Source organism: Chanodichthys erythropterus, chromosome 23, assembly GCF_024489055.1.
Source record: "Chanodichthys erythropterus isolate Z2021 chromosome 23, ASM2448905v1, whole genome shotgun sequence".
Taxonomy (NCBI): domain Eukaryota; kingdom Metazoa; phylum Chordata; class Actinopteri; order Cypriniformes; family Xenocyprididae; genus Chanodichthys; species Chanodichthys erythropterus.
Window position 1 is genome coordinate 860,035 of NC_090243.1, and position 19,091 is coordinate 879,125.

Here is a 19,091-nt window from a genome sequence, read left to right on the forward strand (position 1 = left end):
GTTTGGTCACTTCCTGGTTGATAGAGTCATTTGGCAAGTTCTGTTGAACGATGCCCTACACGACGTGGAGCAAGTCATCGATCGGGTGGTACTGGAACGGTTTACCACTCGGCTCCCGATAAAAGCTACCGAGTGGGTCCAGTGCCACCAGCCCACGTCGCTGGATTCGGCCATCCATCTGGCGGAGGACCATATGGTGGCGTGCCCAGGGGTCGGCGAACCCTTACCATTTATCTCTCTCTCTCCCACACTCCTGCTTCTCCTGGTGTTTTATCCTGTCTCAATGCCAGTTACTGGAATTAGAAACAGGTGTTCGTGATTTACATTTAACCCACTCAGATTTTTGCAATAAAATATCCAAAAACCACTAGGCCAGTGTTATATTTTGTTCACTTGAGTACTTACAGTATCCCAAATGTTTCCAACTATTTGTAAATCGTGAAAAAAATTGCAATTTTAACCAAGGCTCCTGGAGTCGTGAGGAGTGCGAGGAGTTGCCTGTCAGTTGCGTCATACCCACATTAACCCTCGGTCTGCCTTGGTTTCCGGTTTTATTTTGTAGAAACCATGGAAACACCAAAGACGCTTTAATATATTACATGTTTTAATATCAAGGGAACAACTGTTTTGATATATTTATAGACAGAGAACTAATTGTTGTTATATATCAATTTATTGTTTCTTTAAATTAAATCTAATTTTCTTGATTTTTTGCGAGTACCATGCTTTACCATGCCTCAGAGAAAAACACTATTTTGTCAAGTAGCTAACATAGCATAATCAGATGCAGCTTTATTTTTAGTAACAGTAATACAGAATTTTCTCCATCATACAGTACGTTTTAAAATGAATTGCCATTTATCAACACAAGCCATTCAGCATTTATTAATATGATATTCTAAAATTGATCTAGCTTACTGCAGTGTGTCTCAAACAAGTGTCTCGCAGCAGCCGCCGAACAAACGCACAGAGTAACGTTATAACATAATTTTCAACACACTCAAATGTATCTAATATGATAAACAGAGCTGCCTTACCTTGTACTCATGACCGGAAAAGCAGAAGCGGCACCGGTGACTGTGGCATAATAAAAGTTCCGCTGCTCGTGAGGGGTGTGTTGCGCAATTGCTCCGTCGGCCTCGTTCAGCTCCCACAACACTCTGAGCACACAAAGCTCCTGCTCTGCTTCATACTACAGTAACGTTAATAATCGCATCCATGAATATGATTTCTTCCCGAGTCCGATCCCTATTCTTTTGCACTGTCCGTTGAGGTGGAGACCACATGTCCCAAGATTCCGCTCTCAAAATTGGCATCATCAAGCTATGCCTTTGTTTTGAATAGGCCTCTAGCGACCTCTAGTGGACAGAATTCTTACATACTGCACCTTTAATACTGTTTATGCATCAGTAAATCATGCCAGTGACTAAACGATCAACTTTACATTGTTTCTCATAGTAGCATGAAAATAATCAGATTTTATAAATTGTGATTAAATTACATACTGAAAGCGATCAAAGTACGCTCCCTTTACAGTGGCTGAAGCTGTCAATCACACAGCGTGAGTTTGGACACTTGCCAAAACTGCCGTTATAATGAATGACGCTGTTACAATGACACTGCACAATGAATTAGTTAACCTCAGCAGCTGTAACCGTAAAAACGTAGTAAAAGTATCCGAGAGGGTTCCACACATAGACATTGTAATAAACACTAGACGCCCTATCGGCCTCTTTGGACTGTTGCTGCAATACGTCAATGAGTTCACCATATTGTAAGACCCATATTTCTCGTCTGGTATAGTTTAAAGCCCCTTGAAGCTGCACTGAAACTGTAATTTTGACCTAATTTTGACCGATTGGGGTCAATTGAAGTCCACTATAAGGACATGGACATCTTGGATGACATGGGGGTGAGTAAATTATCAGTACTTTTTTTTAATAGAAAGTAGACTTTAACAAATAAAAAATGCTGCAAGTAAGTTCTATCACCTGTTCGTGGTAAGTCAGTAGCCGTGTATGGTGTCCAAGTTTGTAAATAAAGACTAAATGACATCTTCTGACAATTTGTTTAGCGATTTATTTCATTCATCATCTCCCTCTCGCAGGTGTAACGTTGTATTGTGTGACATTATGTTAAGTTCTACTTCTGTAGTTATTTTGGTGAAAGTAACTCAAAAGTAATCCAGGAGTAATGTAACGCATTACATTTCTGAGACAGTAATATTGTAAGGTAAAGAATTACTTTTAAATAACAGTAACAAGTAATCTATAATGTATTACAGTTTGGAAGTAACTTGCACAACACTGGTAATATCATTTACAGAATATAGACAATAATATGACAGCATAACTAGATTGATAATCTCAAGTAGTATAATAGTATAATAATAATAATAATAATAATCACAAATACAATGCAATATCAATTGCAGAATAATATAGACAATAATAAAAAAAAATAGTAAGTTAAATAGTTACTAGTACAATAACAATATAGTATTGGTATTATAATAATAATAATAATAATAACAACAACAAAAGGCTATATATTTTCCATCAATCTCTTGGAAATGGTGAGAACAGTGTACTGACAGGCTCTCATCAGCTTTCTTCAAGGCTTGTGTAGCACTGGTTGCAGCGGGCTAAAAAGGAAATAGAAAATATAAACAAATCACCATTTAATGGCAGACTATTAAATAATCTAGTGATGACAAACCTACTCTTTGTAGATGAGTCGGGAAACTTCCCTTATAGCTACTTCCCACTGTCTCCTCAACTCCTCAACTAACATCGCTAGCTATTTTAGTCTGACTGACTCCGGTGGCCAACTACTATCAACATAATTATATAATGACCAAATACAACCAGAAACAAATTTTCAGTTTTACCTGTGAAAGGTCATTCCCCAAGACCTGTTTTCAATTGTGCAGCGATTTGTATATCCCCGAGCAGCACACGAAGCAGGCATTTTTCTCATTTCCAGTTATGAGTGTTATGGGAACGTTGCCCTGCACAATATGGCGGCATAAAAATGTAAAATGATGTAAAAATCGTACTAACATTATAAGTGCACCTCAGGAAACATTATAAAATAATAATAATAAAAAAAAAAAAAACACTTCATGACACCTTTATAAACAAAAAACAATTAAAATACTATTTGTCAGTGGAAATGAATGAATCAACTCTATTCAACTTTCAGATAGGCTAAAAAATCTAACCTATCTGAGAAGTATTTTATAAAATTTTGTTTTATGGATATTTTGATGTTTTTATTCTAAAACATAACAATGTAAGCAATGTAATGTGTATGGCACAAATGGATTTATAGTCCGTATCTAATATTTTCCAATATCTTGTACCTTTTACAGTGTTAACTACGGTGTCACGTGGATGGGAATATGCATGGAAATGATATGCAGATGAGGTTAAGCATAGTAAAACAAGGCATTGTAAGCTGCATATATAGTGATTTCGGGGAGGAGACAATGTGGAGATGCATGTACGTACAATCTTCTGCTGACTGACAGTTTTTACGATGAAATCTATGGAAAGTTTTATAAATGAGGCCCCATGAGACCCCTCATGTGGTCTTCAACAGCACATTCCTATGAACTAATACTTTTTTTTTTTTTAAATAAAATAACCTTACACTTATTTAGAAAACCATACACAAAATATCACAACAAAAATAATATTATTAAAAAATAAAAACAAACTTTTTTGCTCAGATAACATATTAACTAATCTTATTTAAAAGGGCTACATTAGGAATGTAAAAACTTTTTGGGCAACTGTATCTGAATAAAAATTAGTGTACAGCGTGCAGTGCTCTTTTCTTTTTCTTTTTTTTTTCTTTTTTACTTAAATGGATGATAATTTATGCTTTATTATTGCATTTAATTTACATTTTGTGGAGTCCTTCTCTGGACTTTTGGAGCTCTGGAGGTGCAGAGCTGCTCTGATATTTTAAATCAGCTTTTGGTCTTCATACTTTTGGCTTTAATAATTACTGAGGCTCTTGTAAGTGCTGGTGGTGTGGCCCAGAGTCTCAAAGAGACCCTCTCTGATCTTTAAACACAGTAGATGCTGCTTCTGAAATAAGCACACATTTCCCTCCTGCTTTTAGCTCACTCCCATAACTGAGCATAATGGGTCATACTGAACTGTTTGTGTGCATATGGTTGAGTGTCTTTATTTATATGTTCACAGATTTAAGCATTAGAAAACATTAATCTGAAAATATTCTTCTGAATATTCGTCTTGCTAATGCCATAAAATCTTGGACCTTTGACAGCCTGTTCATTACAAAGTCAACAAACTTGAAGTTTTATCATTAATACATGTTTTACCAGAGAAAAACATACAAATAGAGAGAGTGAAAGACCACCATCTAACCAGATTTCTGTTGCATTGCTGTAATCAGTAAACATTATGATACACTCTCGCAGTCACAAACACACACACTCACACACTCTGTTTTGAGGCATATATATGTTTTTTTTTTCATACAAACCCGATTCCAAAAAAGTTGGGACACTGTACACACTGTGAACAAAAAAGGAATGCAATAGTTTACAAATCTCATAAACTTATATTTTATTCACAATAGAATATAGATGACAAATCAAATGTTGAAAGTGAGACATTTTGAAATGTCATGCCAAATATTGACTCATTTTGGATTTCATGAGAGCTACACTTTCCAAAAAAGTTAGCAATAAGCAATAAGAGGCTGGAAAAGTTAAATGTACATATAAGGAACAGCTGGAGGACCAATTTGCAACTTATTAGGTCAATTGGCAACATGATTGGGTATAAAAAGAGCTGTCAGTGTCTCAGAAGGCAAGATGGGCAGAGGATCACCAATTCCCCCAATGCTGCGGCGAAAAATAGTGGAGCAATATCAGAAAGGAGTTTCTCAGAGAAAAATTGCAACGAGTTTGAAGTTATCATCATCTACAGTGCATAATATCATCAAAAGATTCAGAGAATCTGGAACAATCTCTGTGCGTAAGGTTCAAGGCCAGAAAACCAAACTGGATGCCCGTGATCTTCGGGCCCTTAGACGGCACTGCATCACATACAGGAATGCTACTGTAATGGAAATCACAACATGGGCTCAGGAATACTTCCAGAAAACATTGGCGGTGAACATAATCCACCGTGCCATTCGCCGTTGCTGGCTAAAACTCTATAGGTCAAAAAAGAAGCCTTATCTAAACATGATCCAGAAGTGCAGGCATTTTCTCTGGGCCAAGGCTCATTTAAAATGGACTGTGGCAAAGTGGAAAACTGTTCTGTGGTCAGACTAATCAAAATTTGAAGTTCTTTTTGGAAAACTGGAACGCCATGTCATCCGGACTAAAGAGGACAAGGACAACCCAAGTTGTTATCAGCGCTCAGTTCAGAAGCCTGCATCTCTGATGGTATGGGGTTGCATGAGTGCATGTGGCATGGGCAGCTTACACATCTGGAAAGGCACCATCAATACTGAAAGGTATATCCAAGTTCTAGAACAACATATGCTCCCATCCAGACGTCGTCTCTTTCAGGGAAGACCTTGCATTTTCCAACATGACAATGCCAGACCACATACTGCATCAATTACAACATCATGGCTGCGTAGAAGAAGGATCCGGGTACTGAAATGGCCAGCCTGCAGTCCAGATCTTTCACCCATAGAAAACATTTGGCGCATCATAAAGAGGAAGATGCGACAAAGAAGACCTTAGACAGTTGAGCAACTAGAAGCCTGTATTAGATAAGAATGGGACAACATTCCTATTCCTAAACTTGAGCAACTTGTCTCCTCAGTCCCCAGACCTTTGCAGACTGTTATAAAAAGAAGAATGTTTACCACACAGTGGTAAACATGGCCTTGTCCCAACTTTTTTGAGATGTGTTGATGCCATGAAATTTAAAATCAACTTATTTTTCCCTTAAAATGATACATTTTCTCAGTTTAAACATTTGATATGTCATCTATGTTGTATTCTGAATAAAATATTGAAATTTGAAACTTCCACATCATTGCATTCTGTTTTTATTCACAATTTGTACAGTGTCCCAACTTTTTTGGAATCGGGTTTGTATAAAAAATCTTGTCAATCTTATGTGAAAATGTAAATGTATGACTCGCTTTGTGATAAAATTGCAGTTCGATGCTTTTAGGATCCGCAGAACCAACTGTCTGTCTTTCCCTCGCACATACACACAGGCACACCTACACACACACACACACACACACACACACACACACGCACACATGCACACTCACTCACTCTGATAAAGCATTAAATGTAATTAAATGTACATTAGGGTGTTTAATGTTCATTTGCTGTTGTTTAGTAAATGTTTAATGTTAATTTAGTGTCCCTTGTGTTACCTATATGGTGTTGTGCTTTTCTGTGCATGACCCTGTGCATCATCTTTACAGGTGCTGGTCATAAAATTAGAATATCAACAAAAAGTTCATTTATTTCAGTAATTCCATTCAAAAAGTGAAACTTGTATATTATATTAATTCATTACACAGACTGATATATTTCAAATGTTTATTTCTTTTAATTTTGATGATTATAACTGACAACTAAGGAAAATCCCAAATTCAGTATCTCAGAAAATTTGAATATTGTGAAAAGGTTCAATATTGAAGACACCTGGTGCCACACTCTAATCAGCTAATTAACTCAAAACACCTGCAAAACCTTCAAATGGTCTCTCAGTCTAGTTCTGTAGGCTACACAATCATGGGGAAGACTGCTGACTTGACAGTTGTCCAAAAGACGACCACTGACACCTTGCACAAGGAGGGCAAGACACAAAAGGTCATTGCAAAAGAGGCTGGTTGTTCACAGAGCTCTGTGTCCAAGCACATTAATAGAGAGGCGAAGGGAAGGAAAAGATGTGGTAGAAAAAAAGTGTACACGCAATAGGGATAACTGCACCCTGGAGAGAATTGTGAAACAAAACCCATTCAAAAATGTGGGGGAGACTCACAAAGAGTGAACTGCAGCTGGAGTCAGTGCTTCAAGAACCACTACGCACAGACATATGCAAGACATGGGTTTCAGCTGTCGCATTCCTTGTGTAAAGCCACTCTCAACAACAGACAGTGTCAGAAGCGTCTCGCCTGGGCTAAAGACAAAAAGGACTGGACTGCTGCTAAGTGGTCTAAAGTTATGTTCTCTGATGAAAGTAAATTTTGCATTTCCTTTGGAAATCAGGGTCCTAGAGTCTAGAGGAAGAGAGGAGAGGCACACAATCCACGTTGCTTGAGGTCCAGTGTAAAGTTTCCACAGTCAGTGATGGTTTGGGGTGCCATGTCATCTGCTGGTGTTGGTCCACTGTGTTTTCTGAGGTCCAAGATCAACGCAGCCGTATACCAGGACGTTTTAGAGCACTTCATGCTTCCTGCTGCTGACCAACTTTATGGAGATGCAGATTTCATTTTCCAACAGGACTTGGCACTTGCACACAGTGCCAAAGCTACCAGTACCTGTTTTAACTCCCTGCACTCTAAAAACTCCTGGGTTATTTCTTTAACCCATTTTCTGGGTTATTTGTGTTGGGTTAAAATTATGGGTTATTTTTTCAGAGAGTAACCTTTTTCTGGGTTATAGGGCTAATATTTTGACCCAATTCCTGGGTTGTTTAGGTTTCTGGGTTATTTTTCAAAGAGTAACCCATGTTCTGGGTTAACGCCCCTCCCCCCGCCCCCCGCTGTTGTTCTGGAATTTTCTCACAACAGTCGTTTGAAACAACCGTCACTTGAACTTGAACGCACTCGATCCGTTTTGGCCTGGGCTTCTTCGGTGCAACTTCGTCGCGTATTCAAGGTAAGGCAAGTATTTTCAGTGTCAATGTAACGTAAACTTTTCTGTGTCCATGTCCCCATTGCTAGTTTAGCACCATTTGTTGAAAAAATGACCATGGCTTACCGTGGTAATTCTGTGGTGAGCATGTAGCCGCCTGCGGATATCGCGACAACATCTAACTAGTTTAAAGTCCGTGTAAAGTCAAAATAAATATGTGTTTTAAGTTTGTCAGACTAAATAAGAAAGTGTTATTAACCACCAAAGCCAAATTTGACGTAACGTAATAATACGATAAGTACAGTGCAGCTAGTGGCGACTTCATGCCGCGTTAAGGGGGTCGAACACCGGACGAGAAGCGCCGCGCTGAGCAGCGTCTAGGACAACTCGAGGTATCGTGTACTTTCTCAGTTTATGGCCAGCAATATTGTTATGTTTTAGGACATTGTGGAATTAAGATAATGTCAGTACTATGTTATGATTGTACTGTATAATTAAATACGTTGCTGAGTCTGCAGTCTGAACACTTTACCTCAGAGCGTCCGTTAACTGAATGAATTGAGAATATCACCTGAAAATCCAATAACATAAGCAATTTTTATTCATGCAGCTGATTACTGTAAATTAATGTAAAATTAACTTTATATTGCAGCACATGGTGAAGTCAGTATATACATTAACGACGATTTGAGACAAATAAGTGTAAATTTAATATAAATCTATGTACATGGCGCGCTGTGGCGCTGCAGGATTTTGAACAAGGTCCTGAACCGTTGCTGGGCGCCGCCGGTGTGTGTACACTCATAGAGAATAATGTGTTTGAATTTTAAATACGCATCTCTTCCGGTGTGCGACCCCCTTTAGCCGTGGCTAGAGCGACGAGGCTACATAATAGTTATGTTAACCCAGCTGCGCTGTGCTTATCATATTATACAGTGCTCTACGGGCTTAAGTAGTGAGAGTTAATGAAGTGTGTTAAGTGTTCAAATTGTTGCTAACCTTTATTGTTTTCTCCAGGTCATTTTAAATGGACAGCTTTGTTGCTGATAAGCTAACTGAGTGGCGGATGTCTGAGCTGATAGAGAATTTTAGAGGTGAGCGTTTTACTCTTTTAAGGGATAGTTCACCCAAAAATGAAAATTTGATTTTTATCTGCTTGTTAGGGCATCCAAGATGTAGGTGACTTTGTTTCTTCAGTCGAACACAAATGATGATTTTTAACTCCAACGGTTGCCGTCTGTCAGTCTTATAATGCGAGTGAATGGTAACACAATTTATAAGAGTCAAAAAATATGCTTAGACAAATCCAAACTGAACCCTGCGGCGCGTGAAGACACATTAATGTCCTAAGACACGAAACAATCGGTTTGTGCGAGAAACCTAAGTGATTGCTAAATGCAATAGAAGTAAAAAATTATATAAATAATTTTCTGTTTCTCGCACAAACGTGTCTTAGGACATCAATTTGTCGTCACGAGCCGCAGGGTTTAATTTGGATTTATTTTTTGGTTTATTTTTTGACTCATATAAATTGTGTTACCATTCATTCGCATTATAAGACTGACAGACGACAATGGTTGGAGTTAAAAATCATAATTTGTGTTCTACTGAAGAAACAAAGTCACCTACATCTTGGATGCCCTGGGGGTAAGCAGATAAACATCAAATTTTCATTTTTGGGTGAACTATCCCTTTAACTGCCCTCATATCATCTCTCTATACCTAAATATTTTTCTTTAATATGGCTTAAATGTGTCAGTGCAAGATTTTGTGACAGTCACAACTTCTTCGACAGTGGGGAATGCATCTCTATAATAACCCTTATAGTTAAAAGATACTTGTGCCTTGTCTTTAAGCTGTTATGCATAATAATGGGCCAGATATTCACCTTTGCATTAATGTCATTATTACACTTGTTAATGAAAGAAAAGATGTACAGTATAGACTGTCATTCACACAAAATGGGTAATGCTGCAAAAGAACCACATTAGTTAACTAGCAAATTGGGCCACGTTTTTTTTTTTTTTAACAAAAAAAAACAACAACAACATCATTCCCTTAAAAGTGATTATTTGTTAGCTTGATAATCAAAGAGTGTCTGGTGAGTGGTTCACAATTGTCTCGACTTATTAACAATACTCATGTTGTCTTGTTTTCTGTCTTTCAGGTGAAGACAGAGATGAGGAGGCATTTCTTCTCTTAGATGAGGACACTATCAAAAATCTTGTCCCTCAAGTTCAATCCAGTTATTGAATGTTGTCAAAAGAGAATGAGTTGTTTATTTTTCTATTTTTTTCTAATGTCTGATGTTATTACAGTGTGACCTAAAATAAATAGGTCCAAGTGTGTAGAGTTTAATTTAATTTAATGCAATAAAAATGTAAAAGTGCTTGAAGTGTGTAAGTGCCTGAAGTTTTATTTTCTGAAATGAGGCATACTGGCATAGTAACCCAAGTTAGGTTATTTTTGACCTTTGACCTTTGATTAAAAAGGGACCTACTAATTTCTGGGTTATTTTAACCCAGATATTGGGGTTGTTCTTTTGACCCAGAAGTTGGGTTATATTAACTACAATTTTGGGTTATTTTAACCTAAAATTTGGGTTAGGTATTTAACCCAGAAGTTGGGTCAAAAAGAATAACCCATTTTTCTGGGTTGAAATAACCCAGAAATTAGTTGGTCCCTTTTTAACCCAGGATTTGGGTCAAAAATAACCCATTATGGGTTATTTTTGACCCAGGAGTTTTTAGTGTGTGAGGTCTGAAAACGCGCCGACGCGTTTTGCAGGATTTTTTCACATTGCAGCAAAACAGACTTAAAATACTCCGTCATTTCTTGTCATAGAGACATAAGTAATATATCAATTGAAACTATAGAATGTCTTCTTTTATTTGTGTACACTCAGAGTAAAAACACAATGTTGTGCTTTTTGTAAAATAAAGAAAACTAACATGATGCGTGATCTAACCTCTCCCTCTGAACGAAGTCCAATCTGATAGTTCTCAGAAAATGAACTGTAACTTATGAATACTAATGACAAAAAAATGACACTTATGTCTAAAGAAACATTGAAATGTCAGGTTTTAAATCGTGCAAGTCAAATCGAAAACAAACATTCTGTGTTTATGTAATCTGTATGAAAAGAGAGCAATGTCAGAAGTCTGTGATTCAGCTCATTACCCGCTAATGCGGTCACGCCCACGGAGCCAGCGCTATTCAGACGCAAATTCAGAGGCAATACATGCATACAGCGTCTCAATCATCTATTTATTGTCTTGAAAAGTGTTTATTTGGATGTTAAAGCCATGGTTAGCGATCTGTAGAAGACATGCCATTAATTTCTAGTTCCTTTTCTTCTTCATATAAATTTGTGGCCTAAAGGTGTACAGAGAGCGCCCTCTGGCTGCGAGTATGAATTAAAAACACCATTCCTGAAATGTCCTCTTCTTCTTTAGAATAATTTGTGGACTAAAGGTGTACTGAGAGCACCCTCCGGCTGCAAGTATGAATTGAAAACACAGTATCCAGCACTAATATTGATGACAATAAATATTACTTCTCAGTATAGAAAATTGACATAAATATATAAGAATCCATCAATATTTCTCCAAATGTGCATGCTTTTAAGCTAAAAGCCTATATGAAATGCCATAGAGGTAACATAATTGTTCAGACACTTTGCATCCAGAAATACATTATATTTTAAAGAATATAATAGAATACCATTATTTTAAATTGTAATAATATTTCACAGTATTGCTGTTTATGATGAGCTGAGACATTATTACAGAGGGTTTTTTTCACAGCCTACCTGAGTGAAAGGCCTCATTAATATGCAAGTCATTTCAGGTCATTAATATGTGATTCTTGTGTCTTCTCAGGTATGAATGGCCCATTATTCATGATCATTCATGCCTCCATGCATACTGTGTTTATTGACAAAAAGTGTCTTACAAAAACTAAATCAATATATTGTTTTATATGAAGGAGTAGGCAGCATAATTTTTACATAATTCTGAAGCAAAAACTCTAGTCTACAACCTCCAATACCCAAAAGTCTTGTGAACACAGATTTAATATACTTTTTTGGCCTTATTTCAGTAACTTAAGTTTTTTTGTTTTTTCAATAACCACGCATAAACATTATTCCTTCAAAAATACAAACATGTACATACATGTTCCTCACATATTATTGTAGCCTAGTTTGTGCTGAATACAGTGTAATGACACTTTTGTCATTTATATGTTTATGAACAACTGAAAAAAGCACAAATGTCAGGGCATGCCAAAACTTCCCCAAGCCCCAAATCAGCCTCAGACTCCAGAGGGTTAAGGACCATGGTTTCCCTGTTCTTAATTGGCCAGCAAACTTGCCTGACCTTAACCCCATAGAAAATCTGTGGGGTATTGTGAAGAGAAAGATGCGATATGCCAGACCCTCACTATCAGAGCAACCTGGGCTCTCATAACACCTGAGCAGTGCCACAGACTGATCGACTCCATGCCACGCCGCATTGCTGCAGTAATTCAGGCAAAAGGAGCCCCAACTAAGTATTGAGTGCTGTACATGCTCATACTTTTCATGTTCATACTTTTCAGTTGGCTAAGATTTCTAAAAATCCTTTCTTTATATTGGTCTTAAGTAATATTCAATTTTTTTGAGATACTGAATTTGGAATTTTCCTTATTTGTCAGTTATAATCATCAAAATTAAAAGAAATAAACATTTGAAATATATCAGTCTGTCTGTAATGAATAAATATAATATACAAGTTTCACTTTTTGAATTGAATTAGTGAAATAAATCAACTTTTTGATGATATTCTAATTATATGACCAGCACCTGTATATGTATATTGGCCAAGTTTAATTGACAGGCCACTTAAAAGGTTAGTTCACCCAAAAATGAAATTTCTGTAATTACTCACCCTCGTGTCGCCCCAAACCCGTAAGATCTTCATTCATCTTCGGAACACAATATTTTTGATGAAATCCAAGGGTATCTGATCCACACATAGGCAGCGACGTCATTGCACCTTTTGATGTCCAGAAATGTAGTTGAAATAGTCAATGTGACTACAGTTGTTCAACCTTAATGTTTTGAAGTGGCAAGAATACTTTTTGTGCACAAAAAAAAAAAAACTTTATTCAACAATTTAAATCATTGTCACACGTAGTGAACTTAGTGGAGGCTTCCTTGTTTACATCCGAATGCCGGCTCATTATTGGCTGGATCCTGTGTCAGCATCACCGAAGATGAACAAAGGACTTACGGGTGTGGAACGACATGAGGGTGAGTAATTAATGACAGAAATTTTATTTTTTGGTGAACTAACCCTTTAAGATGAACTCTAATTATTTATCATGTGGCTTTCTATTTTAACGCCTGTATTATCAAAGGGGTTATCAGTAAATTTTGAGGTAAAAAGCATATTCTGGTAGTTCAAGCTTGGTAAACATTATGCACATTTATAAGTTTTAACTTGTAAGTCTCTCTCTCTCTCTCTCTCGCTGTGTGTGTGTGTGTGTGTGTGTGTGTGTGTGTGTGTGTGTGTGTGTGTGTGTGTGTGTGTGTGTGTGTGTGTGTGTGTGTTAATGTATATAATGGCTAACACTTGCTATTCATCGTCATTTTTTTCTTTCAGATTGTTAGTGTTTTTCTCATTCTGGGTGTTTGCGTGTTTCTCAGTTGTACTGTATCTCAGTGTATGTGTGTGTGTGTCTGAATAATGACTCATCCTCAGCATCTCTGCTTCCTGCTTCTTGTTCCTCTCGCTGCCTGTCTCTGAGCTCTTAGTTCTGTGCTGTGCTTGGCTGTGTCTTTGCTCTGCTCCTTTGACAAGCAGACTGATGAGAGCCCCTACGACCTGTTAAGGCTTGTCATTGTCTGATTCACACTTATACATAAATAAAATATGTATAAGATACATATATAAGCCTGGTAGTGAACCTCCTGTGTGTATCAGTGTCCTTTGGGAGTCATTAAGATGAAACACAGTTTATTTCACTATATGGCATGGGACTGGAAGAAAGCTTGGAGCATATTAAAGAGACCTGCTGTTTATTCTTCTGCCATTTTGTGAACATGGCTTGTTGTTTTTCTGAGAGGTTCTCAGGGGAGTGCTCACTGATGCAATTTAAAGCCAGGTCTGTGAGGTTTTCTGCACAAGCAGAAGTGTGCTGAACTGCTGTGCTTCTGCAGAAGGCTGCCATTTAAAAATGCCATAATTTTATCATTGATATGGGTGTATTATTAATGGTTGCTCAGCTTCACTGGGCTGTGTGACATCTCCTGGGGTGATTGTGATCATCTGCGGCTATAAGTATTTTACAGTTTCACTAATATTTTGTGTTTTTTTATTTATTTATTTATTTGTAATATTTGAATTTCTTGGTATTCTTTGAAGTATCATGGAATACCATGTAAATAAGATTATCTGGTAACCAACTGGGGTGAAAAGAGTACTTTCAATTGCCTTTCAAGATTGTAGTGTGAGTAGACTAAAAGTACTTGTCCAAAAAACTATTTGAGTAAGGGTAAAAGAGTAGATTATTTTAAAGTAGTCATGAGTAGTGAGTACTGAGCTGTGGATTCTACTCCCTTATAATAATCATACTGTAATTCACATTCTCTTTTGCTGTTTTTCAAAGAATAAATAGTATTTGTATTAGGGCTGCACGATAATGGTTAAACTGATCATCACGATTATTTTGCATAAAATTATAATCACGATTATTAATCATGATTATTCTATCAAAAAGGGTAATATAGTTATGGCCATTTTGCACGTTCTTTACCAACCTACACTTCACCCAAAAGGCCTGTAGGTGGCACACCGACTTCATTTAACCAACTACGTGGCTTAAAAGACCAAACTCCGTAAACATCATAATAAACCATACTATACAGCAAAGCAGATGAGCCCAGAATATGAACGCAATTTGTATTTAATTAGCCTACACATTAAGTGTTTTCCTCCCATAGAAAACCGTTTAAGAAAAAGCGTAATGTAGCCTACTAAGTGATATTAAAAGATCAAATTCTGCACAAACCAATTTTTCTGTATAGTGTAGCGAATTAACTCAAAGGGGGAATAATTATGAATATGTGAATCAGTTAATCGGATTAACTTGATGTAGCTACAATACAATTGATATTACAGTCAATTAACCTTTTTGTCCAGTGAACACTCAGTGTTAATTGTTTATTGAGAAGAAATCCTTGATGATTCGGTCCAGAGTTGTAACCAATATCATGGTTTGTCCATATTTAACCCAGCATTTTTTAGATTGTTGACGGTGTTTGGGTTCAACCCTCTTCCACTATACAAAACCTTGGTGTGTTGTTTGATTCTTATCTGCCCTATCTCTGGCCTCACCTGCTGGATACAGTGCTTTTTCTCAGGATTTGGAAGCAGGCATTTTCAGTTTCTTCCCCCATCTTTCAGTTCTTTCAGTTTCTTCCCCCATCTTTCAGTTTCTTCCCCCATCCTGGGGGAAGCACCCGTGCTTCAGCTCTCTGGTTTTGTGGAGCTGGATGTTGTAAGCAAAGATCGTCTTCCCTGCAGGCCTCTTCAGCGATGCAGTTGGTTGGCAGTCAAGGAACTGCAGTTCTATCAAAGTTTATTCCATTAAAAAAACCTCATGTCTCTGTTGCTGCTGGGCAGGAGCAGTGTAGCGTCTGTACAAGAATCAGTCTTAGCCAACCAACTTTGGAATTTTCAGATTGCTTTTAGCCTGCTGAACTGTGTTTGTATATCTCACATCGGCTCCGGCCGGTCTGAGAAAGACGAGCACTTTGGCACTTTCATGGACCCTCTGAGGTTAAACAGAGAACCCCATTTCCTAGATCTTGGGACATCAAAGGGGCCCTCATGCAGATTAAAGGCCAGACTGACCAAATTCCAACACACACCACACACACACACGGACACACACAGACACACAAACATGCTTAGAGATTGTATGTACAGTTATTCCCAAAATATGACTGTGCCAGAATGTACCCGTCATGTATGTCAAGTGCATGTATGCATTCCTAGTGTGTAAACTTTAAAGTTTAAATGATTGTAGTTGTGCTAGTTTCATTTCTAATGATTCCATTTGACTGTAAACTGTAACTTCTTTTATATGCTTTTCTTGTGGCAATCTTGGTCTCTTTTTAAAGCTCTTTTCACGTCTCATTCACTGAAGTATGTCACACAACTGCAAAATGCACTGTTCTATTTTTATTGGTACTGTGAAGAAAATACACTCCTATCTGATGCCTCCATAAATTATGCAAATCAAGCCACAAGACAAGACAAAGGAAAGTTTGGCCCGCCAACTTTGCACCTATGTCATTGGCTAATCTCAACCAAGGAGGCGTGTTGGCTTGTTTGTCATAAAAGAGGAGCACCACGATTTTCTTCTGTGTTCTCCCAATTGCCCTGAATCATTCCTCGCCCACTCACACACGTCTCTCCCGGACGTCACAGCGACACGCTTCCATCGCGCTCATCTTTCGGGACCACCATCTCTGGCGAAACTAACTTTCAAGCCCTCAGATCAAACCTTCCCACGGAAACAGAAGAAGCCAACGAACTGCACCAGTGCTAAACCGAAACTCAGCACGCAAACTGATGCAAGTACTACCATTTCTATTTGATAATGAAACTGATTTCTATGCTGGCTCTCAAGGACTGTTAGTAAGTTTTGCCACCTCTCTTCTCTCTTTTCCTGCCTTTACTTCCACTCTTGTATATATGTGTATATCCTGTATGTATATATATATATATATATATATATATATATATATATATATATATATATATATATATTTAGACGCATAACCTCTGTATTTGTAGTTTTCATATATTAAACACATTATTCATGCTCGATTGTTTCTGTTGCTCATTCAACAAAAACCAGGTCACTTTACATTTTGATGCTAGAATAGAAAGTTCCTTCTCGCGGCCAGAGAAGAACCTTTCTCTTTATAATAGTCTGTGAGGAGATATAACGGTTTGCTGGACAAACTAAAATACTTTCTCTAAATAATTATTAAACCAGAACCAATCATATATGTAATTGATTATAATTCGTCTACTGTCTACGAGCTCCCTGTACCGAACACAGCAGAAGCAGAGTGTCGCAATCCAACTTCACATAGAACGGATCTGAGGATCATTATTGTCTTGAAGGCTTCGGCAAAGCCCTGACACCAGTGGTATTTGGGCTTCTGAGGGGAGTCCCCTCCAGGGGAAATGGATTACACGTCATTATACGGTGCCCTCAGGAGTCCGTTCTGCCAACCCCACCACCTCATGTGTTTCGGGGTGCAGAGGTTTCCAGTGAGTGCGTGTTATTGGGTCATTCCCCTTGACGCTGCGACATCAGGGTGTTTGCGCCCTCTCAATAGTAATTTCTGTTGTTCCCTGCTAGTTTGCCACTTCAGGGTGCCAAAGTTACTGCACAGACAAAACAAAACCAGAGACCAGCCTCGAGAGGCTTTGTAGAGTTTCCCTTAGTAGAGTTTCTGGCAGCGTGGAAACTTCGGCCAAATGTCTCTCAGTGGGTCCTGCAGTCTATAGAAAAGGGTTACAGAATTCAGTTTGGTTCTTGTCCGCCCAGTTTCAATGGGGTCCTATTCAGGGGTAGTAGGCCCTGAGCTGGCTCTGGTAATGGAATAAGAAGTGAAAGCTTTGTTAGAGAAGGAGGCCATAGAACATGTTCCTCTTCCCAACAGAGAATCAGGGTTTTACAGCTGTTATTTCATTGTTCCATAAAAGGATGGGGGGTTATGTCAAGATGTCGTTCTCAACCACATGAAAAAACACTGGGGTTCAAGCTCAATTCCAAGAAAAGTGTGTTCATTCCAGCTCAAAAGGACCACTTTCTTAGGAATAGTTTGGGACTCGACATCAATTCAGGCAAGTCTCTCTCCTGCTCGTATCAAGTCGATTCTAGTAGCCACAAACAAGTTAAAGCTAGGCCAGTCCATCACTATAAAACAGTATCAGAGACTGTTGGGTCTCACGGCAGCTGCATCCAACTTGATACCTTTTGGCCTGCTGTACATGAGGCCCTTACAGTGGTGGCTCAGGACCAAAAGGTTTTCCCCAAGGGGAAACCCATTTCGCATGATCAAGGTAATGCATGATGCCTTCGTGCCTTGGACATGTGGAAGAAACGTTGGTTCCTGTCCCAAGGCCCAGTGTTGGGGGCTCCTTGTCATTGCTTAGTGCTAACGACGGATGTCTTTGCTTCTCAAGAGACGACTTACTGTGCACTCTGATTCTCACTGACACAACCAGCCCCCCTGGGTTTGGATGCAATGGTCCTCAGATGTGGCTGAGGCTATGTCTGTACGCTTTTCCTGGATCGCTCTGCTCCCGGGAGTTCTGGAAAGGGTTCGCCGGGACGGGGTCAGTCTGCTGCTAGTAGCCCCGTTCTGGCCGGGCCGAGTCTGGTTCTCAAACCTGATATCTCTCCTCAGCGGCTCTCTGTTTGAGATTCCCCTCAGGAGGGACCTTCTATCTCAGACAAAGGGCTGAATCCTTCACCCATGCCCAGAAGTTTGGAAACTGTGGGCTTGGCCTCTGAGGCGGCCAGCTCATAGATGCAGGTCTCTTAACTGAGAATGTTGAGACCATACTCCAATCCAGAGCTCCCTCCACAAGGAAACTCTATTATCTGAAGTGGAAACTGTTCACTTCATGGTGTGAGCGTCATCAGCAGGAGCCAATTAACTGCCCTGTTGGTACAGTGTTGGAGTTTCTGCAGGAACATTTATCTGCAGGGTTATCTCCGTCTATGATAAAGGTGTATGTGGTGGCTATATCTGCTTATCACTAGCAGCCATATCACGGGTGCTCAACATGTGGTCTGTGTGGGTCCTAATGCCCCAGTATAGTGATGGGGACACTATGCTGTCAAAAAGCACCATCTTTCGGATGAGACGTTAAACCGAGGTCCTGACTCTCTGTGGTCGTTAAAAATCCCAGAGTAGGGGTGTAACCCCTCATCCTGGCCAAATTTGCCCATTGGCCTCTGTCCATCATGGCCTTCTAATCATCCCCATACACTGATTGGCTTCATTCCTCCACCAATAAGCTGGTGTGTGTGGTGGGCGTTCTGGTGCAATATGGCTGCCTTCACATTATTCAGGTGGATTCTGCACATTGGTGGTGGTTGAGGAGATTCCCTAGCCTGGATGCCAGCCGAACTTAGCCCCGCCCACAACTTTGCTCCACGATGTATTTTCCACTCTGTGTGGCGTGACAGCGCCAAG

The 19,091-nt window shown here is 38.9% G+C and overlaps 1 protein-coding gene and 1 long non-coding RNA gene across 2 annotated transcripts in view; both read left to right on the forward strand.

Moving 5' to 3' along the window:
* myripb (myosin VIIA and Rab interacting protein b) overlaps nucleotides 1–19,091 on the forward strand; it is a 256,773-nt gene that overhangs the window by 55,832 nt on the left and 181,850 nt on the right. The gene's annotated exons all lie outside the window — the stretch shown is intronic.
* On the forward strand, nucleotides 7,735–10,120 carry LOC137013438 (uncharacterized). Its single transcript, XR_010893730.1, has 3 exons — nucleotides 7,735–7,843; nucleotides 8,837–8,913; nucleotides 9,987–10,120. It is a non-coding gene; the product is annotated as an uncharacterized lncRNA (long non-coding RNA).